We start from the raw sequence: 7,582 nt of genomic DNA on the forward strand, positions 1-7,582 counted from the left end.
ATCATTAGGCTTGCTAAGAGATTAGAGGTCTTGTTTGGTATTTGACATATTGCTTAATGCTTGCTTGTGTAGATTCTTTACTTTGTGAGAACAAGTCTAGAAATATATGAGTTTGATTGTTTTTTGCCATGAGAGTGGATTAAACATGTTCTTAGAAATTATTGTCTAGAGATTAGCTCAAGTTGTTTGACATTTGTTGACCAAGTTAGATAACCACACTCATTAGTCCAGCCCATGAATCCCTCCTCAAGGCCTTCCTTGTTTATTGATTTCTCAGTTTAAATCCTGTTGTTTCATCTGTTGTTTGATTTACTTTTGTATGGCTCTGTTTTGTTTGCATTGCTCTGTTTTACGTTTTTTTCCAGCTCGACCCTACACTCGATCTACACTCGATCGAGTGCTTGCTCTAGTTCATCCCCAAAACTTTTGTTTATGATTCACGTTTGTCCTGTCTCATTTCCTGTCTTACTTTAGTTGCATTTCTGTAGCATTTACTTAGCATCCTGTTCATTACTTGTCTTGCATTAGCTTATTACGTGCACTACTATAGTTTCCATTTCTGTTCTAGCTTCATAATAGTCATAATCATTCTGTTCCATTTACATTTAGCATCTAGTTCTACTAGTTTTTACATTCTGCATTTTACATTCAGCATTAGGTTGTTAGTGACAAATATCCTTCATACTTGGCTTGACTTAGACATATATGCACATCCTGATTGCTTGCAACACTCAGATTGGATTGACACCTCTTATACTGCAACTGCATCAGGGGAATTGAAACACCCTGCACTCCATTTGTTTATCATATCATCACATCATTCCATTTCATCATCCGCCAGACAAAAATATGTGTTTCAATTTGGCACCGTCGAAGATTAAGTTCGTTTATCCACTTGTGAAGTTACTGACCTCGAATCTTCATTTGCTTGGCTGTCTTGAGTTTCAGGTACCAGCTCGACCACCCACTCGACCACCACTCGACCGAGTAGTGATCGAGCACTTGATCGAGTCAGAAGCCGGATACATATAGACACCACTTCCCAGTCGACTTGACCACCCACTCGAGCCTGCGCTCGATCGTGTACTTGTTCGAGTCTGAACTCGAGTTTGTTGATGCACACAAGGTCAAAAGGCAAAGACAATCTTCAAAGGCCTATTGACAACATCCACAGGCTACAAAAGGGTTTGAGACATAAGCAAAGAAGAGTAGTTCAAGAACAGCAAGAGGAGCAAGTCATCATGGAGCAACAAGATCAAGTTCCAAGACCTAGGAACATTGGTGCTGGAGATGCACCCAACACCCACAACCAAAGAGCTGGTATTGTGCCTCCTACTGTTGCAAACAACAATTATGAGATCAAGAGTGGATTGATCTCCATGATTCAAGCCAACAAGTTCCATGGGTTGCCAATGGAGGACCCCCTAGATCACCTTGATGAGTTTGATAGGATATGTGGTCTCACAAAGACCAATGGAGTGAGTGAGGTTGGCTTCAAGCTTAGGCTATTCCCATTTTCCATTGGAGACAAAGCTCATCTTTAGGAGAAGACTCTTCCTACTGGAGCAATAACCACATGGGATACTTGCAAGAAGGCTTTCTTGGCCAAGTCTTCTCCAATGCTAGGACTGCTAGATTGTGGAATGAAATTTCTGGGTTTGCTCAAAGGAATAATGAGAGCTTTTGTGAAGCTTGGGAGAGGTTTAAAGTATTCCAGACTCAGTGTCCTCACCATGGCTTCAACAATGAGTCCCTACTAAGCACTTTGAATAGAGGAGTACTTCCCAAGATCAGAATGCTTCTTGACACAGCTTCTAATGGCAACTTCCTCAACAAGAATGTGGAAGAAGGATGAGAATTAGTTGAGAATCTTGCTCAGTCAGATGGCAATTACAATGAGGACTATGACAGAACCATAAGGTCCACCTCCACTGACCAAGAGGACAAGTACAAGAAGGATTTGAAGATGGTCAATGAGAAACTTGACAAGATCCTCCTTAGCCAACAAAAGTCCATTCACTTCATTGGTGAAGAATAGGTTCAAGTTCAAGAGGGGGAGTGGGAATTTGCTGAACTCTGTTATATGCAAAACCAAGGTGGATTCAAATGCTACAACGAAGGAGGAGGGTTCAAGAACAACAACCTCTCCTATAGAAGCACCAATCTAGCCAATCAACAAGACCAAGTCTATCCACCTCCTCAGCCTCAACAGCAAAACAACTATGTCCCCAGCAACAACATCAAGTGTTCTAGCCCCAATTGTGTCCCCCACCAGGGTTTCAGACTAACCAAGGCCAGGAACAAGACTTAAGAGCAATGATGCAACAATTGTTGATTGGGCAAACAAATGGAAAGATTGAGGCAACAAACAGATTTGCCGAGCTGAATAAGAGGATGGAAGATATTTACTGTGAACTTCATGTCAAGTCTGACACATTGACTTCCAGGGTTACCACTATGGAGAGTCAGCTAGCTTCTACCCAACAGCAAGACAACAACAAGGGTAAAGCTATTATGCACTCTATCGAGTTTGCTAATGCTATCAATCTCGGCACTGGAAGGGTTCTACCAACAAGACATGGAGCATTACCAGACACTGAGGACAGTATCGATCAAGTTGGGGAGGATTTTCAACAAGAAAAGACTCAGAACGAAAACGCTGTCAAACTCGACGTACCACTCGACCACACACTCGACCGAGTGAGTGATCGAGTACCCGATTGAGCAGTTTCTCAGGAGAAAATCAAGCCAGCTACCTCGATGGAAAAAGAAGTCTGGTTCGTTCCTCCTCCTTACAAGCCTCCACTACCTTTCCCAGGAAGATTTAAGAAGCAGATGGTTGAAAAATACAAGGCATTGTTTGACAAACAAGTTAGAGAGATTGAGCTTAGGATGCCTCTAATAGATGCCTTTGTGATGATCCCTCCTTACCAAAAATTCTTGAAAGATGTTGTGATGGAAAGGATCAAAGAAGTCCAAGGGATGGTGATTCTTAGCCATGAGTGTAGTGCCATAATCCAAAAGCAAGTGAATCCTCAAAAGCTAAGAGATCCTGGTTCCTTCACTCTACCTTGCTCTATAGGCCCTTTACCCTTCAACAGATGCCTTTAAGATTTGGGATACTCAGGAAGCTTAATGCCTCTATCAGTTGCCAAGCGCCTAGGGTTTACAAGGTACAAGCCATGCAACATATCCCTGATCTTAGCTGATAGATCAATAAGACTACCACATGGTGTTTTGGAGGATCTACCAGTTAGAGTTGGAGCAGTGGAAGTCCCAACAGACTTTGTAGTCTTGGAAGTAGATGAAGAACCAAAAGACCCCTTTATATTGGGGAGACCGTTCCTAGCTACAGCAGGAGCAATAATTGATGTGAGACAAGGGAAGATTGATCTCAACTTGGGAGAGGACCTAAAAATGTCATTTGACATTGTAGAGGCTATGAAGAAACCAACAATTGGAGGACAAGTCTTTTGGGTCGACGAGTTGGATGAATTATACGGAGAATTGATGGAAGAACTAGCAGAACAAGATCACCTTCGAACTGCTTTGACCAAAAGCGCAGAGGAAGGGTTCATCCATAAAGAAACCAAGGCCTATGAGGAAATATTGGACTCCTGTAGAGAATCAAACCATCCAGAGGTTTTTGAGAGGTTACCAGGATTAAGAGAAGAAGTATGGTCGGTTCAAATAGAAAATACAGAGAGCTCGACCACTTACTCGAGCACACACTCGACCGAGTGCACCGCTGAGTCCTCCACGGATGACTGGTCCGAACTGAAGGCACCAAAAGTAGAGCTAAAACCTCTCCCATCTGGGCTAAGGTACGTTTTTCTAGGTGAGAACTCTACTTATCCTGTGATAGTAAATGCTAAATTGAGTAAGAAAGAACTTGATTTGCTAATTGTTGAGCTAAGGAAGTATAGAAAAGCCATTGGTTATACTTTGGATGATATTCAAGGACTTTCACCTAGTTTCTGCATGCATAGAATCCACCTTGAAAATGAACCGTACTCTAGCATTGAACCTCAAAGAATGTTAAACTCCCAACCTAAAAGAAGTAGTCAAAAAGGAGATTCTTAAGTTGCTTGATGCTGGTGTAATCTATCCTATCTCTGATAGTACTTGGGTTTCACTAATTCATTGTGTTCCAAAAAAGGGAGGAATCACTGTAGTAAAGAATGATCATGTTGAGTTGATCCCCACTATAACCATTACAGGACATAGAATGTGCATTGATTATAGAAAGCTTAATTCTGCTACTAGGAAAGATCATTTTCTTCTTCCTTTCGTTGATCAAATGTTGGAAAGATTAGCTAATCACACCCATTACTGTTTCTTGGATGGATACTCTGGATTTTTCCAAATTCCTATTCATCCTAATGATCAAGAGAAACAACATTCACATGTCCATATGGTACTTTTGCCTATAGAAGGATGCCATTTGGATTATGTAATGCTCTAGCAACTTTTCAAAGATGCAAGATGTCTATCTTCTCTGATCTTATTGAGGATGTTGTTGAAGTTTTTATGGATGACTTCTCTGTCTATGGAGACTCCTTTTCTTCTTGTCTTGGTAATATGTGTAGGGTTTTAAAGAGATGTGAGGAGAAGAAGTGCAAATCTAGTTTTGAACTGGGAAAAGTGCCACTTCATGGTTGAGGAAGGGATAGTTCTTGGTCATAAGATTTCAGAGAAGGGTATTGAAGTTGACAAAGCAAAGATTGAGGTCATGGTTCAACTTCAACCACCAAAAACAGTCAAGGACATAAGAAGCTTTCTTGGTCATGCTGGGTTCTATAGAAGATTCATCAAGGACTTCTCAAAGATAGCTAGGCCATTGACAAGGCTGCTTTGTAAGGAGATTGAGTTCAACTTTGATGAAGATTGCTTGAAAGCTTTCAAGGAGATCAAGGCTGCTTTGATATCAGCTCAAATAGTCCAAGCTCCAAACTGGGATCTTCCTTTTGAGATTATGTGCGATGCTTCAGACTTTGCAGTAGGAGTAGTTCTAGGACAGAAAAAAGATAAGAGGCTGCATGTGATTCACTATGCAAGTAAAACCTTGGATGAAACTCAAGGAAGATATTCAACAACAGAGAAGGAGCTTCTAGCAGTGGTATTTGCCTTTGAGAAATTCAGAAGTTACTTAATAGTGTCCAAGGTAATTGTATACACTGACAATGCTGCTTTGAGGCACATCTACTTAAAGAAGGAAACAAAACCAAGGCTGTTGAGATGGATTTTGCTTCTCCAAGAGTTTGACATGGAAATAGTGGATAAAAAGGGGATAGAGAACGGAATAGCTGATCATTTGTCCAGAATGAGGATAGAGGAGGAGATTCCAATCGATGATTCGATGCCTGAGGAGAAATTAATGCTAATTGGGACAACTCGGCCTTCAACTCGACCAACTACTCGAACAGGCACTCGGCCGAGTATGTTCGGGTACTCGATCGAGCAGGATGAGATGGAGGAGTGGATGGCACTTGAAAGAGAAGATCTATCTTGGTCTGCTGACATAGTCAATTACAAAGTGTGTGGAGAAATCCCAGCAGACATGGACCCTTATAAGAAAAAGAAGCTCTTCAAGGACATCAATGGATACTATTGGGATGAACCTTACTTATACAAGAAGGGATCAGACGGACTGTTTAGAAGGTGCATAGCAGAGAATGAAGTTGAAGGAGTATTGGGACATTGCCATGGTTCTGCTTATGGAGGCCATTTTGCAACTTTCAAGACAGCCCAAAAAGTCTTACAAGCTGGTCTATGGTGGCCTACATTATTCAAGGACACTCACAAGTTCATCACAAAGTGTGATGCTTGTCAAAGAATGGGGAATATCACAAGAAGGAATGAGATGCCCCAAAATCCAATTCTTGAGGTTGAGATATTTGATGTGTGGGGAATTGATTTCATGGGACCCTTTAATCCTCCTTCAAATGGGAATGTCTACATATTAGTAGCAGTGGACTATGTCTCCAAATGGGTGGAAACCATTGCCAGCCCCACTAATGATCACAAAGTGGTTCTTAAACTTTTTAAAACCATAATCTTTCCAAGGTATGGAATTCCAAGAGTTGTGATAAGTGATGGAGGAACACACTTCATCAACAAGATCTTTGAAGGAATGCTAAGGAAGTATGGAGTTAAGCACAAGGTGTCTACAGCCTATCACCCTCAAACAAGTGGGCAAGTTGAAGTGTCAAACAAACAGATCAAGGCCATCCTATAAAGAATAGTAGGAGCAACAAGAAAGGATTGGTCTAGTAAACTTGATGAAACACTTTGGGCCTATAGAACAGCTTTCAAAACACCTATACGAAGAACCCCATTCCAGCTTGTGTATGGAAAGTCTTGCCATCTCCCAGTTGAAGTTGAGTGCAAAGCTTTATGGGCAATCAAACTTTTGAACTTGGATCTGGAGACAGCACAAGCTAAGAGAAGCCTTGATTTGCATGAACTTGAGGAGATCAGATTGGAAGCCTATGAAAACTCCAAAATCTACAAGGAAAGAACTAAAGCCTTCCATGATAAGAAGATTCTCATCAAGGACCTAAAGGCTGGAGACCAAGCCTTGCTTTACAATTCAAGACTCAAATTATTCCCTGGGAAATTGAAAAGTAGATGGGGAGGTCCTTTTGAAATAAAAGAGATTTTACCATATGGAGCTGTCACACTTCTCAACAAGGATGGTAGTGAGTTCACAGTCAATGGCCAGAGAGTTAAGAAATATTTGGGAGAAAAGGAAATACAAGAGGAGTGCAAAGTGCTCCTCGTGGATGCTCCTCAAGATTGAAAAGCTAGAAGAAGTCAAGCTTAGTGACTTAAAACAAGCTCACTAGGGAGGAAGTCCCTAAGGTATATTTGTCTTTATTTCTTAGGAGTTTAAGGTATTTTGATTTTTGTTTAGGTGTTTTCATGGTCAGAGAAGCAAGAGAGTCTAGATAGAAGAGGATTTGGAGACTCGGAAGCCAACTCGACCCACCCACTTGACCGGGCACTCGACCGAGTGCCAATCGATTGCTATCGTCGAGCTGCCCCAATCACTTTCTCCAAGTCATCAACAAGACCCCAACTACACGTTTGATAGCATGCAAGAGGATGTGGACAGCTTCTTCCACAATCCATGAGGTAACACTATCACCTTCCTTGTATATACCATTGCATTTCATATTGTGTTTTGTGTTTTTGGTCTTGAATCCTCAATCAAATTTCTTTCACACAGAGGACTGTGTGATTTAAGTTTGGGGGAGGGTTTGAGATAGTATTTGATGTTGTGTTTTTTGATCTTATTTCGAATTTTTAGCATCATCATGTTAGTATATGCATAGCATCTAAGGCATAGAAAAACCCAAAAAATTTGAAAATTTTTGAAAAAAATCTTTATTAAAAAAAGAGTGTTCATGTAGTTTGCATTGCATATTAGGATCTTGTTTAGCATGTTTCATGTAGGATTGTATAATATTTGCATTAGGGATCTATGATGAGTTTTGCCTTGTTAGCTTGCTTAATTCACTAGACTAGGATCAATGCCCAAGTTAATAGTACTTTCATGCTAGTTGAGTAGTTAGAAGCA

The 7,582-nt window shown here is 40.9% G+C and overlaps 1 non-coding gene across 1 annotated transcript; it reads right to left on the reverse strand.

Moving 5' to 3' along the window:
- Positions 1-1,633: 1,633 nt before the first annotated feature.
- On the reverse strand, positions 1,634-1,740 carry LOC147919416 (small nucleolar RNA R71). The gene has a single exon (XR_015594274.1). It is a non-coding gene; the product is annotated as a small nucleolar RNA R71 (small nucleolar RNA).
- Between the last annotated feature and the right edge of the window lie 5,842 nt (positions 1,741-7,582).

The sequence above is a fragment of the Camelina sativa genome, chromosome 20 (genome assembly GCF_030686135.1).
Source record: "Camelina sativa cultivar CO46 ecotype springtype chromosome 20, ASM3068613v1".
NCBI lineage: Eukaryota > Viridiplantae > Streptophyta > Magnoliopsida > Brassicales > Brassicaceae > Camelina > Camelina sativa.